Source organism: Nymphalis io, chromosome 26 (assembly GCF_905147045.1).
Source record: "Nymphalis io chromosome 26, ilAglIoxx1.1, whole genome shotgun sequence".
In the NCBI taxonomy this organism is placed as follows: domain Eukaryota; kingdom Metazoa; phylum Arthropoda; class Insecta; order Lepidoptera; family Nymphalidae; genus Nymphalis; species Nymphalis io.
This window is the reverse complement of record NC_065913.1, coordinates 3,135,040-3,160,149: the sequence shown is the minus strand read 5'-3', so window position 1 is coordinate 3,160,149 and position 25,110 is coordinate 3,135,040. Positions and strand designations below refer to the sequence as shown.

Below are 25,110 nucleotides of genomic sequence, written 5' to 3'. Positions count from 1 at the left end.
AAAGACCAAAAATCTTTATCAAGTTTTTAACATTGTTTTAACAAACGACACTTCTGAATACATAAAAACGACTGTGAAAACCAAAAGCCTTACATCTATTATATAAAATTACTGAACAAGAAAAGTTTTCGTATTAAACAATTCGACTTTAACATCAGATTAATTTTAACTTTATATGTTTAGTGATAAGGTTGATTTTGATTATATACCAACCAGTTTTTTTTATATGTAGGTAAGCGGACGAATATATGGGCCACCTGGTGGAAAAAGGTCACCAACGCCCACAGACATTGGCATTGTAAAAAATGTTAACCATCGCTTTCATCGCCAATGCGCCACCAACCTTGGTAACTAAGATGTAATGTCCCTTGTGCCGGTAATTTACACTGGCTCACTAACCTTTCAAACCCGAACACAACAATACCAAGTACTGCTGTTTTGCGATAGAATATCTGATGAGTGGGTGGTACCTACCTAGACGAGCTTGCACAAAGCCCTACCACCAGTAATGTTAGTTATGATATATATTAAGAGTGCATATAAAAAAGTCTAATTGTTATGCTATTATGTTTTTTTTTTTTTTTTATAGAAAAGGAAGGCGGACGAGCATATGGGCCACCTGATGGTAAGTGGTCACCAACGCTCTTAGACATTGGCATTGTAAGAAATGTCAACCATCGCTTACATATCCAATGCGCCACCAACCTTGGGAACTAAGATTTTATGTCCCTTGTGCCTGTAATTACACTGGCTCACTCACCCTTCAAACCGGAACACAACAATATCAAGTATTGCTGTTTTGCGGTAGAATATCTGATGAGTGGGTGGTACCTACCCAGACGAGCTTGCACAAAGCCCTACCACCAGTAGGGTGGTAGGGCTTTTTAGGTGTACATGTTTCCACGAACTGCTTTGTTTCTATCTCAAGTGGAATCGTTTTAAGCATGTCTAAATTAATTGTTTATGTATACATATGTTATGTATGAATTTTACTTAAATACATTCGAAATGTTTCACATTAGTTCTGAACAATGTATAATATTTATAATCGTTGGATTATTTAAATTTCTATTTTTATTTGTTAGAAAAAGTATATAGTTAATGGTCGCCTAATAATAGAATTAAGGGTTGGAAAATCTTGGTTTTTCATTTGTTCTTTATATATAACTTGCTATATCAAATCAACAGCCAATCGTTGTCCACTGCTGAACATAGGCCTCTCCCAAGGTGCGCCAAAGCTCCCTGTCCTCCGCCTTCCGCATCCAGTTGGTGCCCGCCACCTTTTTAAGGTCGTCAGTCCACCTGGCTGGAGGGCGCCCTACGCTGTGCTTGCCGATTCGCGGTCTCCACTCAAGGACTCATCTGCTCCAACGGCCATCGGTCCTACGACATACGTGACCAGTCCACTGCCACTTCAGCCTGCTAATTTTGCAAGCTATGTCGGTGACTCCGGTTCTTTTCCGGATAATCTCATATCTGATCTTATCCTTTAAAGATACTCCGAGCATAGCTCGCTCCATAGCACGCTGAGCGACTTTGAATTTGAGGACTAGTCCCGCAGTTAGTGTCCCCGTTTCGGCCCCGTATGTCATAGCAGGTAAGACGCATTGGTTGAAGACTTTCGTCTTCAAACATTGCGGTATAGACGACTTGAGGACTTGACGAAGGTTTCCAAATGCTGCCCATCCCAAGCGAATTCTTCGATCGGCTTCCTTCTCGAAGTTGTTCCTACCGACTTGTATTATCTGTCCTAGGAAGGTATATTCACTAACAACTTCGAGAGGTTTCCCCTCGACGTATATCGGTCCCGGCACGACATGCCTATTGAACATGACCTTGGTCTTGTCCAAGTTTATACCGAGACCGACACACCGGGAAGACTCGCCTAGGCTACGCAGCATTCCGGTGAGTTGTTCCAGCGACTCTGCTATGATGACGATGTCGTCGGCAAATCGAAGGTGTGAGATGTACTCGCCGTTTACATTGACTCCATACTCAGTCCAGTCCAGTGTCTTAAAAACGTCTTCCAACGCATTGGTGAACAGTTTCGGGGATATTACATCCCCCTGTCTCACCCCTCTGCGCAGTTGGATCGCCTTCGTCTTACAGTCCTGGATGTGGACAGTCATTGTAGCGGCGTTGTACAGACATCTCAGTACCTCGATATATCTCCAGTCGATATGACATCTCTGCAATGAGTCGAGCACTGCCCAGATTTCGATGGAGTCGAAGGCTTTCTCGTAGTCCACAAATGCCATACACAGCGGCCGATTGTAGTCTTCTGTCTTGTACACAATCTGCCGAACAGTATGGATGTGGTGCACGGTGCTGTAGCCTGATCGAAAGCCGGCTTTCTCTGGGGGCTAGAACTCGTCAAGTCGTCAACTTGCTATATAATATGATATATTATGTAGGTTATGCTGAGATGGCCCAGTGGTAAGAACGCGTGAATCTTAACCGACAATCGTGGGTTCAAGCCCGTGCAAACACCGGTGAATTTTCATATGCTTAATTTGTGATTATAATTCCTCTCGAGCTTTACGATACAGGAAAACATCGTGAGGAAACCTGCATGTGTCTAATTTCGCTGAAATTCTGCCACATGGGTATTCCATCAACCCGCATTGGAGCAGCGTGGTAGAATAAGGGCCAAATCTTCTCCTCAAAAAGGGAGACATGCACAGGCTGTTAGTAGTTAGGTATATATATACAAGGGCAGTGAAATAAAGGTTCCACTAGGAAAATTTTTAGATACTGTGTATATAGTAATTTAATCGGATGTAAATTGATATTAATTGTTGTATTGATTTTATTTAAACACTAGTAAAACTCGCGGTTTTACTTTAACACTAATAAAATATCTAAATGATTACGTAACAGTGGTAGTATATAATAATTCAGTTATTTGTATGTGTAATCTTTGGCCGTTTAAGAATTACCCTGGACATACAGACAAGCACAAAAAATATTGTTTTCGTATTGGTAACTAATAGGCATATTAACTTAAAAAGAGGCATTTTGAAATCACAAACAGGCACTTCAACTTTAGTTATGTTTTAAAGCAGAAACGTAGACCTAAAGATGAATATCACTTGTTGCTCTAAGCGAAGCTGTCTTGAAGCGCCCGTTTCGAAGGACGTATAATCGCTGCACTTCCGAACGATATGAAATGTAATCAATAGAGTGTGTCAAATACCAGACTGTACTAGAGTTTAAATGCTTATAAAAGCTTTGGTTCAAAATTATTATACGATTCTTTAGCTTATGAATATGCATTACTATTAACCAGAATACGGATTCCCACATATTTTCTAAACTATAATCCAACAAATATGGTATCGTTAAAAGGGTTATTTATCGTCAGCTGCTTATAAGCAATCAGCACATTTTTATTTTTGACATATATCATATATTACTAGCTCTTGTTCGCTGAATTGCTTGAATTAACTCAATAACTGTATACAACTTGTAAAATCCTACTTTCACTTGTTCCTTTCAGTGTATAAAGCCTTTGGTTCGAAAATATTATACGATTCATCTACTTATTATTTTATATACGATGATTATTTCATCATCAAACAAAAGCAAGAAAGGTTTATCACGTTAACTGCTAACTCCCAAAACGGTGTCCCTTCAAATTTTTCACTTTGTGTTTTTAATTTTTTCTATGTTTATTCCTCTATCCTTTAAAACAAAAGAACACAGAACAATGAAAAAAATGAAATTGCGTTTTCTGTTGGAAACAGAAGCCATCGTTCATAGCTCAGTATTCTTAATGAATACACACCACCTCACATAGCAACATAATATATTTCCAAAAGAATCAACGTATTAAAATAACAAAATTTAACAATAACAATAATAATTTACATTAAAATCTTTAGATATAACACAAAGTAAATAAAACCATTATCTTTGATGTAATTATTACAAAGTTATAATAAGGTTTTTACACCGAACGTATAATTGGTTTTGAAATAATCGTGAGCGTAGACGAAATTATTTCAAAGCTCCGACAAAGTCAAACTTTTCAATGGATTCTTTTGAAGAGACAATATATGACAATTGTTTTGATAAATTAAATGGTATAATTAAAAGTAAGTTCAAAGAAAATATTATTGTTTTTTTTTAATAAAACATCTATATCATAGAAGAAATTGAGTGGTCTTCTTTGTCTAGACTTGACTTAGTCAATTTTTAGGCTTTGATAAGACTGCAATTGAAAATTTAAATTCTAATGATGGAGTAACGTAAGTAAATTTGAAATTAATCGGACCAATGAAAGTTGGTAAGACCCTATTGTCAAGTAGGAAAAGAGGTGATGATCTTTATAATTTATAGCTAAGAACCATCTCGATCACATGAGGTATCCAACAGAAAAAAACCGCATCAAAATTGGTCCATTTGGAAGCTACAATGCTACAGTCAAATAAACACAACAAAAGCAATATAAATAAAAATATGGCAGTTAAAATTAGAGTGCCATTTATTAACATTAACACATACAGTCATTTTATAACAAAAACATTTTCGATTGTGTCCTTTGATCGTTCCGGTATCGCGACAATCCAGCTAGATCTATCCGGATAAAAGTAGATTTCGGATAAATCCGAATTTATCCGCTTCCGTCTGTCTGGTCTATCTGATTTTAGAACACTAACCGTAATATGGATTTTATCGATAGGGTTAGTAACGGAAAACGTAGTTAGAATGAAGGAAAAGTAAAGTTATATTTTGTCTGCAAATTACAATTTTGCTGATAAATAACTCGTTGAATTATGAAATAGCTAATGAAGCTCTTATACATCAGTCTATTTGGTGGTAGGCTTTGTGCGAGCCCGTCTGGGTAACCCACTCATCAAATATTCTAACACCAAACAGCGATATTTAGTCTGTTCCGGTTATTGTGTTCCGGTTTGAAGGGTACTCACCCTTCCAGAGCCAGTATCTACAGGCATAAGTAATTAATATAATGTGTGTATATGTGTAATTAATATTTCATCGTCAATGTCTATGACCATTTATCATCAGGTGGGCCATTCCACCTACCCATTTCATTCAAAAAAAGATATGTGCGCAATAAAACTTACGATACTTTTTTTTCAATTACGCCTTGTAGACAATACACTATCCGTAAGAAAAATGAATAGTTTCTTAAAAAACAAACTTGATTCGAATAGCAAACTATAACATAAATTATGAGGGTTAGAACTGGCAACCCTGAAAATTTTAGCTCCATATTTCTTCGTTCGCCGGGGGTGTTTTAGCCATCCTAAATAGAGGATGAAGTGAAAAATTGATGTCGTTATTCAAAGCAAGACATGAAGCTTGGACTAGATATCCCTTACATTTGTAAATATTTAATACATTTTTTTAATTCTCATTATAGAAATGGCCCAATTAGAAAGAGTAAAAACGATCGAGTTTTCATTGTATTGTGTTTATAATTCATAAATTAATGAATTATTAATAGTGAGTTCGTGCGTTTGTTACGCTTTGTTTTAAATACTCAGCTGATTATTATGAATTTTTCCATACACATACAGAAAAAGACCTAAGGTACCTAACAAATTGATGTTCTGTGGTAGAATAATTAATGTGTCGCACCACTTCAGAGGCTTGCATAGATCCACCAACGAGTTAAAATTTAAAAAATCGTTAACTTATTTTTTGTAAATGTCACTTAAAAACATACTTTTAAAAAGTAACGTACCTAATAAACTTTATTTAGTAACTGTTTGGTTAAACACTGATTTCTCTCTTTCTGTCATTATTGATTTGACATTCGAAAGAAGAAGAAACAGCATTGTAACTAATTATACGAAACGGCATTTATAAGTAAGCTCGTTAATTTATACTTAACTTAAGAAAACTTTTTATAAGTCTATTAAATACAGCAGCTTTCATACATTTATATTGCATACCTTTTTATATAAAAAGCCGAGATGGCCTAGTGGTTAGAACGTGTGAATCTTAACTGACGATCGTGGGTTCAAACCCGGGCAAGCACCACTGAATTCTCATGTGCTTAATTTGTGATTATAATTCATCTCGTGCTTGACGGTGAAGGAAAACATCGTGAGGAAACCTGCATGTGTCTAATTTCATTGAAATTATGCCACATATGTATTCTACCAACCCGCATTGGAGCAGCATGGTGGAATAAGCTCCAAACCTTCTCCTCAAAAGGGAGAGGAGGCCTTAGCCCAGTAGTTGGACATTAACAGGCTGTTACTGTACTGTACTGTAACTTTTGATAACTTTAAACGAAGATATAACTTTATATATCTCATTAATTGTTAATGTTGTAACGCCACCGTCACACACAGCTCGTTACAAGACCTTTGTTTATTTTTTAACTGCTTTTATATTGATTAAACTGGTGCGCACAGTTTCGGAAACAAGAAAATAAAAGTATATTTCTGGCTGATAAGGCTTAGACTTATCCATAAGCGATAGCGGGAATGAATATAATATTGTTATTACAGTTTTATGTAAATATAATTCATCTTAAGATTTAAGACTATAATTATGGCTTAATGGATTAATATAATTTAATATGATTTTATTTTAAGCCGCGATGGCCTAGTGGTAAGAACGCGTGAATCTTAACCGATGATCGTGGGTTCAAACCCGGGCAAGCACCACTGAATTTTCATGTGCTTAATTTGTGTTTATAATTCATCTCGTGCTTAACGGTGAAGGAAAACATCGTGAGGAAACCTGCATGTGTCTAATTTCATTGAAATTCTGCCACATGTGTATTCTACCAACCCGCATTGGAGCAGCGTGGTGGAATAAGCTCCAAACCTTCTCCTCAAAAGGGAGAGGAGGCCTTAGCCCAGCAGTGGGACATTAATAGGCTGTTACTGTACTGTACTGTATGATTTTATATATCCCCCTTCTCCTCCTGATACCGGCTGGTACTACTTTCGCAGACAAACAGATAATTAAGAAACACTTCTAACTTCAACAGTCATAAATAAATTATAATTGTTTGACGTTCATTAGTTCACATTTCATCTTAGTATAAAAAGACTCTCTTTATCGTTGTATAAATAAAATATATTGTTATTTTAAAAAAGAAAATATTTTAATTACTAAAACATAATTAATGGTCCTATGTTTCTACAAGGTTGAATTTTGTGCCTTTTACGCTCCACTGTACTTAAACTCCAAGGACGGAAATAAGTTACTTTTTTACCTATTACCCGCCCCTCTCCATTACACACGGGCGCGGTGATAATTCGCTTGACAAAATACGCTAACGTTTCCGCGTCCTCTCAAATAATATGACACCGGTCTATTCACAACAAAACATGTCTGGCTTATATCAATTTTAAGCACCTACACCAATATAAACCATACAATTTTCGCAGTCAATATTGGTTATGCAGTATTGTTCCTATGAGTATAATAAGCGTATGGAAACCAATTATTTTGAATCACGCTAATGTTGTGTTCAAGTAAAAGTATATAAGGCTTGACGATTTATAGATATAATTCGTTGTGAAAACTTTCTAAGGCAAGAGCTATAGCATGAGCTCCTCATATCTCGTGTCTCAATATTTGTAATCGGTTTCATAAGAATCTTCACCGCCGAACACAAATTGAATTATATTATTTTATTTATTTATTTTAATTATATTTAATGTTTATTTGTCCACAAACCAAAATGATATTAAACCAAAAAACGTACAGCTACAATTGATTTTGTGTTTGTACAGACATGACATGTGTTTAAAATTTGATAAAATAAATAAATAAGCATCTAACCTATGATAACATTATATGTTATTAAGTGAACTTTGCCTGGATCTTAACTCCCAATCTTCGGTTAGGATTCATATGTCCTTACCACTGAGTCATCAGATATTCCAACGTCCATTTATATATACATTATAAAGAAAGTTGTCCGTTTATTTCACTTCAATTACCATTACACCAAAGTAGGTTAGAAATGTATTCGAGTGGACATTTTGAGACAATTATTCAGACTGGTTCGTGTCTAGACATGCAAATGATAGGATTCCATAGAGAAATTACTAGAAACAATTTTTTATAGTCGCCTAGTGTGTGTTTTAGATGTAAGTTTGTTTATTTTCTTTATTCTTTCTTACACGGTTTACAAAAAATATGTAAAAGAAGACCAGGTAGATCAAAAAGTATGAAAAGCCTCATCACTTACAGTGATTTCTTCCAGGCAATCTCTATTAAAGATTAAGGCAGAAACTATAATCAGTTATTGTGTGCACTTAAAATCAACTTAAATGTATATTTTAAATGTATATTCACTGCCGTGATCATCGGGTGCCAATGATCACGGTAGTGAGAGCCGAGATGGCGTTCTAACCACTGGGCTTTCTCGGCTAAGCTATATCGCAGACATATTACATTAAACGAGAGCACGTTAAATTTATTTAAAATACAATACTAATATTAGAATGACCTCCTAGCTATATTGATATACAACTTCTATTAAGGAGAAACAGTATACTCCAACAACAGTAACAGTACAATCCAATATTGTAACAAAACAATATCTAAACTAAAAGTTTACTAAGCGAACACTTGATAATGAACTTTGTATTAAAATTAAATTAACCGAAAATTATACATGGAAACAATTACGAAGCAAACTCGAATAATTTGCAATTTTAATACCTAACGAAAACTTTCAACATGTACGTTCTTCGATTTGTCCTTAGATTAAGCAGAATTGTCCTACGAGAGATAACATAGGTAATAAACTTATAAAATATGCCTAACCAAGTCAATAGATGGCGTTAGAATCGCTTACTAAATATTTTAATTTTATGCATTTGTTTTTAAAATAATACTATAAAATTCGAACAGATTATTCAAGTTATTTTAAAATAATCAGTCAAAGTATTAATGATGTAATTAATTTGTCATTGTGTAACAATCAAGATCGTATCAAATATAAATAACAACTGAATTAAAAAATATAATAATCGACAAACATAATATTAGTAATACTCAGGACCGATTTCGGCCATGGCGGCCAATGTCAAGTGAGATTAGCCAACTGCGCGGGCCCTATTATAGTGCACGATTATGTTCGCAAATACAGGTGCGCTCTCTATTCCGTAACTCTCATAGTCCGATGGGACGGCAATCCGATATGACCGGAAAGAGTTCAGGCGCAGGACCATCGGCTTTACGTGCTTTCCGAGGGACGAGTGTGTACACACTTCCAACTTACAGACTCTGAGCTGCTACTGAGAATTTTCTCACAGAAAAACCCAATAACTTTTTATTGGCCCGACCTGGGAATTGAACCCAGGACCTCCTGGTCTGCCTTGCATCAAGGCCTTACATCAAGCCACTAGACCAACGAGGCAGTCAATATATAAACACATATACTGTATTAAGACATAAGTAGTGTTTATAAGAGAGCCTGTTTGAATTTAGTAAATATTGAATTTAATGAATTATTTAATTTTAATTTGTACCTATATCAATTTCAAACTATTTGTGTTATTAATTTTAATTTTATTAAGTGCATGTTTATTTTTTATGATCTTTAATTTGTACCAATTTGGACTTTTTTTTTTTTAATCTTTCTACTCATGTTGCTATAATTATGTGTTAATGTATTTTTAAAACAAATATTGTAATTGTTGTGGCTACTTTAAAAAGCTTCACATGTTAGCTATTTTCACTAAATTGTTTTACATTTGTCATTAAAACATGTAGTAGCTACTAGTGGTCCTTAAAATAAATAAAATAAAAAAATAAATAAAATAAAAATAAAATAAACTTACTATTTTGTTCGGAATTTAATATTTTTTAAATAAATAAAAATAGCCCGTTTGTAACGGCAATATTTACTGCGACACACGGGCTATTGTAGTCTACCAAAGCGTTAAGCGTCACGTCTAAAGCAGATTCCAGGCTAGGTGATATGTAAGCCAACGCTGTGAAAGGTTGCGAGTGAGTAGTTGCGCATACGTTTTTCGCGCTGACTTCGTACCATTAAAGCAGCTTTAATACACAGTCATATATACTCCTGCTGTACATTTCAAAATGGATTACAAAGGTTTTTATTTTTTGTTATAGCCGGTATATTTGGCAAATGCCTGATTGTATTACCACCGTCCATAGATATTGGCGATGTAAGAAATATTAACCATTCCTTATATCGCCAATGCGCCAAAAACCTTGGGAACTAGATGTTATGTCCCTTATGCCTATAGTTAGACCGGTTCATTTACCCTGCAAACCGGAACAAAACAATACTAACAATAATTGCTGCTTAGCTGTAGAATATTTAATGAGCCGGTGGTACCTACCTAAAAAGGCTTTCACAAAGTTACCACCTAGTATAAATAAGGTCTAGGTCCTAAAAGTATTACCTATTAATTATTCTATACATCAACCACGGAACTCACCGCAATATACAAAATGATTGACTCGCTATATTGACTATAATAATATTGTAACTCATTAACGTTACGCATCAAAATAGCGTTTCAAACAGTGAGATACGAAGTTAGAACTCACTTCATTACTCACTTTATTTAAAATTACTTAATATATAAATATCTCAGCACTCGGTACACGGTAGGAGCTAACTGGAACTTCAAGCGTCAAACGAGAAGGCGTAAGGTTTTGAACATCAGATGACGTCATTGTATGATTTGGTGATTAAGATTGTAAGTGAGTCGATGTGTGCGTGAAATCGGTACACGGTAGGGTAACTAAGACTGAAAGGTCAATGAAAGCTCACTGAGAGATCGTGAGTACCTTGCCAATCACACCATTATTTTATATAAATTAATTTTGAATAAAGAAATAATCTTAATAATGAATAATAATATATAAATTAATTTTGAATAAAGCAACAATCTCGCTAACCTTTGTTGATAATTATCCAGGGAATACCGTGCGCTGTACATAAATTTTCTTGTATATTTCTTAAATAGTCTGTTAATATTTATAAGATGGTTTAAAATATTAATATCAAACGAAAAATTTTAATCTACAGAATTTGCTTAGAATTTAATATTTCAATAAGGATTAAATGTAATGAGATTTCAGTCATCAACTTTATCTGTGCTCTTATATGTATTAATACAAGTAAATAAAAATTAAGTATCTGTCTGTGATTTATATCTGCTTTTTTATAATATTATGTCTATTTTCATATTGTTTAAACGAAAATGTCGTCTGTTTGTCCGGGATAATTTTGAAAACTGTCAAATGTTACAAATCTTAAGTATATCTATATAGGTAGGTCTTTCCTGAAAAAATCACAATTTTTTACAAAAATAAACTAATTATTATAAGAGCCGAGCGAAGCTCGGTTCCCCAGGTACAAGCTAAAGAGATTAAATTTTAATTTTTTACATTTTATTACTTGTATAATAAAAGCCGTGTAAAGCTGCAGCTCACATCTAATATACAAATAATAAATACACATCATTCGAAGTCATAACAAATATTATATCGTCTATGGTACCTCGCCTGTTACTAAGTTTTCTCATAATTTGCATTTTATAATAGATTTTATTCTTAGAAACTAAATGTTACCGTTTGTAGGTAACGGAACGTTTACATGAGACTGAAAACGGACGGGGTCTTTGAAAATTGATTTTAAAATTCTCTTATTTATTTATTAAATTTGAACCTTAACCGAAGGTTGAATGTTCGAAGGCGGAGATCCACCACTGAATTTCCATGTACTAATTTTTTGTTTAAAATTCGTCTCATGTTCGCCGGAGAAAACGTGAGGAAACCTGCATGTGTCAAAATTCAAATTTTGGAGCAGCGTGGTATAATAGGCCCCAAGAGGGAAGGAGACCTTTGCCTAGCAGTTGAATATTCACGGAATTTTATTTTACTTTTACTTGTACGAAAATATGATCCATTTATAATATTAGTATTATAAATGCGATAGTCTTAGGCTTTCACATCTTAACTACCCAATCGTCATGAAATCTACATAATACAAAAAAGGATATAAGATACCTAACACCTCCCCCCCCCCCTCTCAAACTGTCCGCAACATAGCGCGAATACTAATCAATTATATGTCAAAGGTCATACTGACATAAGCCGATGTAGCCCAGTGGTTAGAACGCGTGAATCTCAGCCAATGATCGTGGGTTCAAACTCGGGCAAGCATCACTAAATTTTCATGTGCTTAATTTGTGTTTATAATGCATCTCATCCTTGACGATAAAGGAAAACATGGAAAGGAAATCTGCATGTGTCTAATTTCATTGAAATTTTGTTACTCGTGTATTCTACCAACCCGCATTGGAGTAGAAAAAAATAGGAGAGGAAGCCATAGCTCAGCAGTGGGACATACCAAACATAATATTATAGGACTATTAAAAACTACAATCTAACATACTCAAATTTATTCTCAGTATCATTAACCGCCTTTAGTTAAGTGGTGAAGTTATAAAGTACAGATCTCGAGGACCTAGCTTCAAATTCCACCGATCAGTGAAATGGCTCTATTAAGATATTTTCAGCAACTGTGACTGAAAGCAGGTAAAGACGTTAGTCCGCCCGAACTCTTTCCCTTCGGGTTATGAAAGTGCACTTGTTTGCGCACTTTCATAACACTTTGTGCTCGCTATAATCGCCTGCGCCATCTATTTTTAGAAGGGCCGTCGTAGCCAGGATCCATCAAGGGAACTTAATTATCAATATTTATTATAATTGGTTATTGTTAATACAATCGACAGCCAAAGCTATAATAAACTAGACAAATACAAAATCACTTGTCAAAGTAATCATACTCAATCTTCATTTTACAATATTAAATTTAAATAAAGATGATTACTAGTTTAAAACCAATTTAGGTATGGTAATTGTTATCCTACATGAATACTTACTACTTTTTACATCTATATGATAATAATAATAATAATAATATTCTGGGACATTATTCACACACGGCCATCTGATCCCAAATTAAGCAGAACTTGTGCTATGGAAACCAGACAACTGATACATGAAACAGAAGGTGAGCCAGGATAGCGAAAGAAGTGTTGTGTTGTTATAAACAATATTCATTAAAGAGGCAGAGTAACCACCCTGTTCAAGTTCAAGAATAATTATGATCGTTCATTGTAAATACATCGCTTTTTATACAAAAGTTAAATCATTATAATGTCGGTAGTTATAAAAATCATATCACGAAGTTAAATAACATTAAAACAAAATTTATAATCAAATTAACTCAATAAATATTAGGTTATTCTAAATTATATACGCGTTGGTCGTATCGTTGGGTTTAACATATACTACATTTACTACTTTTCTTCTGTTATATAGATAATTACACCTGGACTCAGCACAAACAGACATGTTCATGCACACAAATGTCTGTCTGGGTGGGAATCGAACCCACAACCTTAGGCGTGAAAGACAAGTATCTATCAACCACGCCAACCGGTTCGTCAAATAATAGTCTTTTATTAAGTAATTAGCCTTATTTATCAATGTTTTTATACGAAATTTATATAATTAGAATGTTAAAACCGTCGAAAATCGTTTAAAAAATAGTTCAACGGATTAATTTTGCGCGGAACATATAATTTTATGTACGTCAATTTTCGTTCGTCAATCGTTATAAAATCAACTTTAAGTTAATCAATTAACTTTATCTTATGCTAAATCCTTAAAGGCAATTGTTATATGCTCATAAATTATATCAAATCAAATTAAAATATACTTCATTCAATTAGAATCTTGCAAACACTTTTGAATAGCAATTTCACAATAAAAACGTTACCGTTTCAGATTGTACCATTATATATAGTATTTGTTCTTTTCTGGCAATTAAATTATCCGACTTAAAATCACGAACGCTAATTCCACACTGCTTCATCATTTATATGATCGTTTATCGAGTTTCCGATATTCTGTAAATCACGCAGCCGCTCGTGAAAGTTGAAAACCGACTTTAAACGCTATTTTGATTCCCTTAAATGTCGCTTATAACTTTCTGACATTTTAAATTCGTGTAATACGGTTTCAAGTTTGTTCTTAAAATGTCTCTGCGATTGAAGACTTTTACTGAGAGCAGTATTATATTGGTAACCAATAATAAAATAATAACTTATAATAATCGATATTCCCGTCCGAATAATAATATGTACAAGATAGCAACATTACATATTATGTTAAAAGCAAATGAGTATTTAAATAAATAATAGCTTAAAAAACTTATAAACACGCTCATGTAACTAGCCGAACTAAAAAGTAGAAAATAATTTTCTATAAGTTTAAAAAAAAATTGAGATTAAGAAAAAACTTATTTTATCGTGAAAACGCGTGGGTTGTAAGATGTCAATTATTGTGAATATTTTATTCAAAATTATTGGTAAAAATAAAATTGTTTTATAATATTTTAAAAACCAGATATTTATAATTAAAATTGACTCAGTGATTCTATCGTAGTACGTGATTATACCGAAACAGACAGGCAATCATTATTATAACGGCATTGCGTTATCATTTGGGGTCCAATTATCCTTATTTATAATTCTAAATTTAAAAATAATTTAAAATTAATATATTTTCCTACTTCTTTTCTTGGACACATCATCCCTGACAGTTCTATCGCAATTATCAATATTGTTCTCTAGATTTGTCTAATATTCACCCTTATCCCTCTTACCTCTAGTTCTATTCATATCCATATCACCCCTAACGGTTTCATTGACATTATTTATATTATCTCAATTATTCAGGATCATCCCACTGTTTATTCAACCTTATCCCAAACAACAAACACAAGGTAACAAGTTATTTATACCAAATAATTTTTATTTGAAGGTAATATTATATTTTTTTTATTAATATTTAAATTCAAAAATAAACATTATTCTCAAAGAAATTTTACAAAATAAATTTAAAGCTACCACGATGTCGGAATGTTAATTGTACCAAGATACTTGGTGGTATGTCTTTGTTCAAGCCCAGTGTAGGTACCATCCACTCATCAGAGGCGAAATGGCGATTTAAGTAATAGTTAATATTTCTTACATCGCCATTGTCTAATGGAGATGTGACCACTTATAATTAGGTAGCCCATTTACCCGTCCTCCTTATTATATGATAAAAGAAAAACATTTATTTTATTTGTTCTCTTTATCATAACAAGTATGTGTGTCCACTTATGTCATTATCATATATATTTATATATTGTCTATTTAATATTTTTGTTTCATTTTGTATTGTTTGCAGAATATACGAATATTCTCTCTTCGACTTACGGTTGACCGGAAGGGGATGGCTTTTGATATTGTCAACCTTTGCGTCATTTGTGCTATTAAAAAGAAATATATATTACATATATTTCTTTTTTTTATTATTGATGAAATTGGTTTTTGACATCATCCTGTTTATATTTAATGGTCCTGTTTAAATGTAAAATCCATGTTATAGTATTACCAAGCAATTATTCTTATATTATTATTTAGATCGAAATGTTTCGTTGTAGTACAAGGTCAATACATAAAAAGATTAATTCAATTAATTAATCAAGTTAAACAAGTTTTTTTTTACTTTCGGTTAAATTGTTATTTGGAAAAATTGTACTGTAACGTAATAAGCTCCAAACCTTCTCCTCAAAAGGGAGAGGAGGCCTTAGCCCAGCAGTGGGACATTAACAGGCTGTTACTGTACTGTACTGTACTGTAACGTTAATAAGTTTTATTTAAATAGTGAGAACGTAAATAACGAAAAAAAAGAAAGCAATTTGTCAAAGAATTATATTTTATTCGTATAAATATACATTTATTAGGAATCTACATTAATCCTAAAAATGTAATAACAAATACATATAAAAATAAAAATATAATTAAAGATATCATTTAAAAACTACTCAATTATTTTTGAGATAATTATTAATTTATTAAATCTACTTACCTTTGAAAAGTCACCAAAATATAAACACGAGTTAAAAATATAATAATATAAAATAAATTTAACGCAATTCGATAACCGCACAATACCAGATAAATTTTCTAAGACCACAAAATGATACACATCAAATTATAATAATTCAACAGGTTAATTACACAGAAAAAAATAGATGTATTAATATTAAACACGCGAACGTAATAATCGCAGACACAACACACGTCCGCTCCGATCGAACGCCGAAAACCAACTGTGTTACTGACTCCACTGTTGCCTGAAACGCTCCCCTCCCCTTCATACCTCTGACATCTTACTGGAAAAATTTCAGGACAACGAAATTCAACTGTCACTCTTATTACACGGTTCTTAAAGTTATAATCGCGTGTGGAAATACATAGATAGTTCAAAGATTAATCATCAGATAGAAGAAAGTTGTTTGAACTAGAAATCTGTTTATGGCTCGTCTCTTATAAACTGTGATGGAATATATTTAATCTTAAGCTTGACCTTTTCTTGACGGACAAATAATGTGTTTTATTTATCCGTATAAAACATTTAAAGATAAATCCAACAATGCGTTATTAGTATTATACTATGTATATATTATATATACGTCCAGAAGAATTATATATCTCAAGATATATCTCTCTGTTAATAAATATCCATCATATTTTACTCCGTTGAATTACTAAGTGAGTTGCATGATTTTATATTTTTTCATAGGGAAAGTTTTTTATGTTTATTTTATTGCAACTCCCCTAGAATGTGCTGCAGCGCTTCAACTTTTTAATCGTTCAACCGATCATTTTGACCATTGGAATACATTTGAACACGGAGAATGCGTGCCAGGCATTAATAGTGCTTGTGTAGAATTTTTTTTTTATTATTTTTGTTTTTTTTTTCTGAGCTTACGCTTCCATTATCCGAGTGAGTATAAATGTTTTACTTTTATTATCAATCAATCAATCAACAGCCAATCGTTGTCCACTGCTGAACATAGGCCTCTCCCAAGGTGCGCCAAAGCTCCCTGTCCTCCGCCTTCCGCATCCAGTTGGTGCCCGCCACCTTCTTAAGGTCGTCGGTCCACCTGGCTGGAGGGCGCCCTACGCTGCGCTTGCCGATTCGCGGTCTCCACTCTAGGACTCGTCTGCTCCAACGGCCATCGGTCCTACGACATACGTGACCAGCCCACTGCCACTTCAGCCTGCTAATTTTGCAAGCTATGTCGGTGACTCCGGTTCTTTTCCGGATAATCTCATTTCTGATCTTATCCTTCAAAGATACTCCGAGCATAGCTCGCTCCATAGCACGCTGAGCGACTTTGAATTTGTGGACTAGTCCCGCAGTTAGTGTCCACGTTTCGGCACCGTATGTCATGGCAGGTAAGACGCATTGGTTGAAGACTTTCGTCTTCAAACATTGCGGTATAGACGACTTGAGGACTTGACGAAGGTTGCCAAATGCTGCCCATCCCAAGCGAATTCTTCGATCGGCTTCCTTCTCGAAGTTGTTCCTACCGATTTGTATAATCTGTCCTAGGTAGGTATATTCACTAACAACTTCGAGAGGTTTGCCCTCGACGTATATCGGTCCCGGCACGACATGCCTATTGAACATGACCTTGGTCTTGTCCAAGTTCATGCCGAGACCGACACACTGGGAAGACTCGCCTAGGCTACGCAGCATTTCGGTGAGTTGTTCCAGCGACTCTGCTATGATGACGATATCGTCGGCAAATCGAATCTTTTATTAACTGACTTAAAAAAAAGAGGTTATTCATTCGACCCGTACGTTTGCATATATATATGTATGACTACCTCTTTGGTCTAGTGGCTAGATGTAAGGCCGCAGACCCCGAGGTCCTGGGTTCAAATCCCAGGTCGGGCCAATAAAATGTTATTGACTTTTTTTGTCGAAGATTCTCAGTAGCAGCCCGGAGTCTGGAAGTTGGAAGTGTGTACATACCCGTGCTTCAGAAAGTCGCTGGCCCTGCGCCTGAACTCTTTCGCACACATATGTCCTGCGCAGTTGGCTAATCTCTCTTGAGATTAGCCGCCGCGGCCGAAATCTGTCCGGAGGACATAATGTAAGTATGTGCGTGATTTTCTCAAAAACTACTTACTGATCCAATTTGGATAGGGTTTTCGTTATTAAATGCATATTTTTCCAAGAAAGGTTATTATGTTTATACATTATAACCTTCCTTGGAAAAATTATATATTAGATTATATTTTTTTATCTGTACAGAGTTTTGTGTCATACAATATACTTATATATATATATATTCTCAGTAATCTTGTGATATATTATGCACTAGCTCCTGTTCTATATTCTGATATAGTGATACTCTTTTGAGCTTATTCCACCATGCTGCTTCAATGCAGGTTGGTGGAATACACATGTGACAGAATTTCAGTGAAATTAGACAGGTTGCAGGTTTCCTCATGATGTTTTCCTTCGCCGTCAAGCACGAGATGAATCATAACAACAACAGCACAAATTAAACACATGAAAATTCAGTGGTGCTCGCCCGAACTTGAACCCACGATCATCGGTTAGGATCACGCGTTTTTACCACTGGGCCATCTCGGCTTATATTACTGTTATCATAATTGGTAAACAAAAAATGATTAATGTTATTATAATTACTTGGGTGAACTTCTTCCTGGCCGATTTTGATTTTGACTACGATTTCTTTTCCCAAGGCAGATTAGTCAATTGCACATATAGTACACGGCATTATAGTGCACAAGTGTGTTCAACCACAAATTCACTTTATATGGGAGAGAATAGAAAGTGAATTTAAGTCTCGTTATCCGATGGGAGCTCCGCTACGACAGGAAAGAGTTCAGGCGCAAGATTAACGGCTTTACGTGCTTTCCGAATCACGTGAGCCCGGATTCCGGGCAGGCCAGTAGACAGGCGATTTCGTCATTTGTAATATAAACGCATAACGAACAAAACATACAATATTTTCTATCAATGAAATTACAAAATATACATATATATATATGTGTATATATATATATATTAGACATGCCCTGATTAACAAATAAAATTATTATATTATTTATTATTAAGGCTCTTTACACGTTACAGGATTAAATTTGTTAAGAACCGGTAAGTAGCTGGGTAGATACTCTATTCCATCAATTAAATGTTATCGATATGTTAATAGGCTTTACGAGACTGTTCTTTTTTTCAATTCATTTTTCAATCTTATTTATACGGGATCTCATTAACTAGGTAGGCTTTTGTGTAAGCCCATCCAGGTAGATACCACCGACTTATCACATATTCTACCGCTAAACTGAAATAATTAGTATTGTTGCAATCCGGTTTGAATAGTAAGTAAGCAAGTGTAACAGTTTTATAATTTTTGACCATTTACCATCAGGTGACCCATTTGCACATACGCGTACCTATTTTATATAAAAAAGGTATTAAAAAGTTAGTATTATATAGTATAATACATGTACAGCTTGTACTATATGTGTGTGGTAATTAAATACAGTAACAGCCCGTGAATGTCACATTGTTGGGCTTAGACCTCCTCTACTTTTTTCAAGGAGAAGGTTTGGAGCTTATTTCACCACGCTACTCCAATCCGGGTTAGTGGTATCCACATGTGGCAGAATTTCAGTGAAATTAGGCACATGAAAGTTTACTTTCGTTGTTTTCCTTCACAGTCAAACACGAGATGAATTATAAAAACAAATTAAGCACATGAAAACTCAGTGGTGCTTGCTGGGATGTAAACCCAAGATCATCGGTTAAGATTCACGCATTCTTACCACTGTAATTAAATACAATTAAATACAATTAAAATCTGCTACTTTACTGCTATGGTGTAAAAAATTGTTGTGTTGAAAGGAAAATACATAAATTATTTCCTAGCTCGCTTGTTATATATGACTCAATTGAAATGCGATTATCGCACACCACAATAACAATTAGAAATGCATACGATGTTTTCTACTGAACCGTTGTTTAATAATTGGTACCTACGATACGAAGTGTCATTACACTTGTATTTGTGTGTGTGAATGATGTATTTTTTGTTGGTTGGTTGGCAGTGTCAACTAGACCATCTAGTAGTAAATGCTCACCAAAGCCCAAAGTTTCAAATACAATTTCAAACTTGCAAATTAACATGTTATATCCCTGCAGTTACACTGGCTCACTTCAAATCGGAAAACTATGCTAAGCATTGATTAACAATAATATATCTGATTAGTGGATAGTATAGTCTTGCATAGGCCCTATCACCTATTAAACAGGTTTTTTTTATAAAGAATAGGAAGGCGGACGAGCATATGGGCCACCTGATGGTAAGTGATCACCAACGCCCATAGACAATGGCGTTGTAAGAAATGTTAACCATCGCTTACATCACCAATGCGCCACCAACCTTGGGAACTAAGATGTTAGGTGCCTTGTGCCTGTAACTACACTGGCTCACTCACCCTTCAAACTGGAACACAACAATACCAAGTACTGCTGTTTTGCTGTAGAATATCTGATGAGTGGGTGGTACCTACCCAGACGAGCTTGCACAAAGCTCTACCACCAGTAAAAAGGTGGCAGATTTTATCTAACATATGCAGGTTTCCCTAGACGTTTTCCTTCACATTCGAGCAAAAACATATTATTGTGATCATAATAAAAACTAATATATATTCATTCACCAAAAAAGAGCTTTTAGGCTATTTAGAATCTCACAGCTAAAGACTTAAGGATTTTAATGCGGCGTATTACTCAATAAAGGATTATATAGATGATAGAAAAGTGTGTTGAAAAGTTAATATTCGTTGAATTCCATACAGTATAAATATTATTTCTGTAACGTGATTAGTGAAAAAGAGTTACTACTGAGTTTCTTGCCGGTTCTTCTTGGTAGAATCTACGTTCCGAACCGGTGATGGCTCTAAATTTAATCTACTCTCGTAAAATTACAATTCAAAAGTGCTTACAAGATCTTCCCTGAATGAAGTATATTTGATAACCATATTTTTTTTTAGGTTTACATAACTATTTATTATTCATATATTTATGTTGTATGAGAACAAAAATTCATTGTTTATATTTATTCTGTTTCTCTTCATAACAACATCAGAAATGTATTGTTTTAATTTTAACAAATATTCGATCCCATTTTCTCAAATTAATATTTCAAACTACTAACGCGGTTATTTTTACGGTTGTTAACCTCGAATAAGTACGTTAAACACTTTATACTCTTGTATATTTCTTGATCTTTGCTTGTTACAAAAACCGCTCGCTTTATACTGTTAATGTATTTTCAGAAGACTTATCGGCTATTTTTGAAAGTATATAACTTGTCATTCTTACTTATGTACATATATACCATTAGGCATTATTTTAGCAGTATATTATATCAAACGGATAGCGCTGTAAGTCATTTGTTCTACTCAACCTCTGTATATAGTATTTAATTTATTTATTCAATGTGTTACTAAGTGCTGGCTTTGTAATTTACTTTTCTTAAAATATTTGAGGGACTAGTGGTGACACACTGACGTCATAAGCCGATATTATAAATACCATTATAAACCTTCTTGGAGGGTCATTCATTTTACTCGTCTGCTGTCAAATAAGAATAAAATTAAATTGTAACTGATCTTCAATTTTTTATTTCACGTCGTAACAACACGTATTGAATTTATATCATAGGTATCGGACGGGCCACTAGGTCACTGGGCTGACAAGTGGTCACCACCGTCAATAGACAACGGAGCCGATTGAAATACTAGTCATCCCTTACATCGCCAAGGCATCTCACCTGAGGCACCTAACCTGAGGGACATAACATCTCGAGGTATCCTCGGGAACTGAGATGTTATGTTGATGTTATGTCCCTTGTGCCACAATGGCTCACTCACCTACTCAACCGGAACACAAGGACACTAATGAACAGAGCTACACCATTTAAACCCGTAAGTGATGGGAAAAATAAAATAGATTTATATATCTCAAAAAAAGTAAACAAAAAAGCATGCAATGCACGCATATCTTAAAAAATTGGTACTTTAAAATTTAATTAAATTAAACTATTGTACATTGAATAGATTTAATTATTATACAAATCCTCGCATACTAGTATGCTTATTAAATTGCATGTATATTAGAAACGCTTGCTAGTATCCTAATGAAATTATTTTAAATAAGCTGATCACATTAGTATAACGCTAATTGTATTTTCCTTGAGTATCGACACCGATTTCTTTCATATCTTATTTAAACAGTTTCAGTCCGCAGTTTCCACGTGAGGGTATGTTAGACAACCAATTTTCTTATCTGTACTAAAAATCAATTAAACAACAAACAAACACATTCATAATATTAGCAATTTTTCAATCCCTTTGAATTCTGAATGTTGATAAATATAATTTAAAAATATTTGAATGCCTTTACTCTGTAAATGTCAGGAACACATTAAATGGCACAAGGGACATAACATCTTAGTTCCCAAGGTTGGTGGCGCATTGGTTATGTAAGCGATGGTTAACATTTCTTACAATGCCAATGTCTATAGGCGTTGGTGACAAATTACCATCAGGTGGCCCATATGCTCGTCCGCCTTCCTATTCTTAAACAAAAAAGTTAATTTTAGTTAAAATATTTGTATATAATAAATATAGTGATTAAACATATATATTATATTTAAAGCAAATAAATAAATAATGATACGGATATCGTAAGATTTACTAAACTCGAATGCTTCACCTGCTATCCTTTGTACGTAGTCATTGTTTGTCGTTATGGCAGGAATCAGAGTCAGGTACCCTTTAAACAAAATAGTCACCTAAAATGTGTGGTCACGATAAATAAATAATAAAGCGCTTGATATGGTAACGTCCCGCTAGCGAGACAAATTGCCTCGTTTACCCAAGCTATTATGGTGCATAGGGCGGTCATATCACCCCCATGTTCGTTAACAGGCTCTCAGTAGCTTATTACATTAGCGACCATCAACCGAATGTACTCAATAGCAACAATCAAATCATCAAAACCAGTGGGTTTGTTGTTATAATAACTATTTCTGTAATTAATAGTACTAGTATTCGCTCGATATTTTGATAATTTCTATAAACTGAGTTTAAATAAATTAGTTTTCACTCGACTTTCGCGTGTCAGGGGGAGGAGAAAACACAAAAATCATCTATATCAGTCAAGTGGTTTACCCAGGAAAGAGTAACAGACAGTCAGAGTTACTTTCCCATTTATACTATTAGATTATACTATAATATTAAGAAAATCGGATTACAAATTGAGATGAAAAAAGTACTGTAAGATCGACGACTTCTATCCAGCTTAAGGGTTTTATTGGGAAAAGTCTATATCTCCGATTGATCTCGATTGTTGTATAGAAATATAATATTTGCAAGATTCATTTTGAAGGTTAAAACAAAAAAATATATATCTTTCTCTAAACTTAATAATTATTACAATAAATATAAGGCTTAGAGAAAGAATGTGGGTACACAGAATCCGAAAGTAGGAGGGGATGGATGAGAAAAGGATCGACGTCTAGGAGGAGGAGGTTTTCGAAACTTTATCCCATCTGACTAAAGGAAATATTTACATATATGCACTGTCAACATTTTTGCAAGCACCCACAACAATATATCTGACATACATACATATTAATAGGATAAAGAAATCTCGTTTCGGAATTGTTATGTCAATATCTTTCGATATTTTATCATTCAATTTGTATGGAAAATAGATACATAATTGAGTCCCCAGCATACTTTCTGGTTTCTTAATAAATTGAATAAAAAGCAGGAAAACTTTGTCGAAGTGACCGCGCTGTTTGGAATTTATAATCTATATGTATAATAAAACTTTAACAGAAAGTTGTCTGTATATTGAGTATTTAGATTGGCATGGAATATTTTTTTAATGGTGGCATAGGTGGCAGTTTCAAATCAGGTCAGGGTAAGTGGTCACCGTAGCCTAAAGACATATTTAAACTTCGAATACTTTATTCAATACAGAAGCCACTACATATATTACTGTTTTATTTATTGTCAAATTATAAGTTAAATTTTAAGAAATGAAGTTAATTGACAATTTACCGTTTAATTATAATATCATTAGTGAAACTGTAATATCACGGCTGACAATATACCTACGGCATATTATTTATTTATTTTTATATTTCCGAAAGGGGAAATGACACACTCCACCTGATGGTAAGTGGTAGTAGAGTCCAAACGCGACGACTGCCTATACAGTCGGAAAGAATGTTCTGCGCTAGCCGCCCCCGTCTTGCCGGCCCACAAGACGCCTTGTTTGAAGGAACCCGGGTTTTAAGACGAGAGGAACACGTGAGCTGGTAAGGAATTCCATTTTTTAGAAGTGCGACAAAGAAAGGAGTTGCCAAATTTCTTTGTGCGCGATGGAATTGATGTCACAGTTAGGCGGTGACATCGAGAGCCAGCATGCGTAGACTTATGAAGGGAGGCGGAAGCAGGAATTAGAGAGAATTATTCCTCAGAGCACTCGCCGTGATACATTCGATAGAATATATATGCTAAGCTTCGTCAAATTAGCTTATCACGTTAGTTGGTTTTCAACAATGCTACTGGATCGAGCATTGAGTGTGTAATTTGTTTTGCACGCTTTTATTTAACCTGTAATGTTTGTTTGGTGGTTTAAGTAAAATTTTGCAAACTTAATTAGAACAATTTCCTCTTACCCTACGGAATTTTACATGCCGATTAAGTCACATATACATGCATTTTTTGGTAAGCATGTCTTGATTCCACCCAAGGCTCCAAACGAAAAAACTTTTCAACGGTCAACAGCGATAAATTTTGTATATATCAAAGTTTAGGTTATAAAAATATTTTTTTACGTAATAGCTGAATAGATATATGTCTACAGTTAAAAAATATATACTTAAATAAAATAATAATGCTCTTATCGTGTTACCATTATTCTTGTAACAAGGAAATTCCCGGTACAGCTATTCCTCATAAAGTAACGTAAACTTATGACTAGCACAAAATGTTCACTCATTTGTTTTATCAAGCTGCTTTCACACTGGTCGAAAACACGCACGGTTTTTTACCAAAGATAAATGCTTCTTAAGTACTGTCTTTTAAGGATAATACTGGAGTTATAGCCAAAATAAGATGGACAGCTTTTGTTGTGAAATATTTATGAACGCAT

At 34.3% G+C, this 25,110-nt stretch overlaps 1 protein-coding gene across 3 annotated transcripts in view; it reads right to left on the bottom strand.

The window, feature by feature from the left end:
- The window catches only part of LOC126778505 (sex peptide receptor), a 271,820-nt gene extending 255,675 nt beyond the window's left edge, over positions 1-16,145 (bottom strand). For all 3 annotated transcript variants that reach the window (XM_050502124.1, XM_050502123.1, XM_050502125.1), the window contains exon 1: positions 15,916-16,145. The gene's annotated coding sequence lies outside the window, so the exon portion shown is untranslated. The remainder of the gene's footprint in view (positions 1-15,915) is intronic.
- Between the last annotated feature and the right edge of the window lie 8,965 nt (positions 16,146-25,110).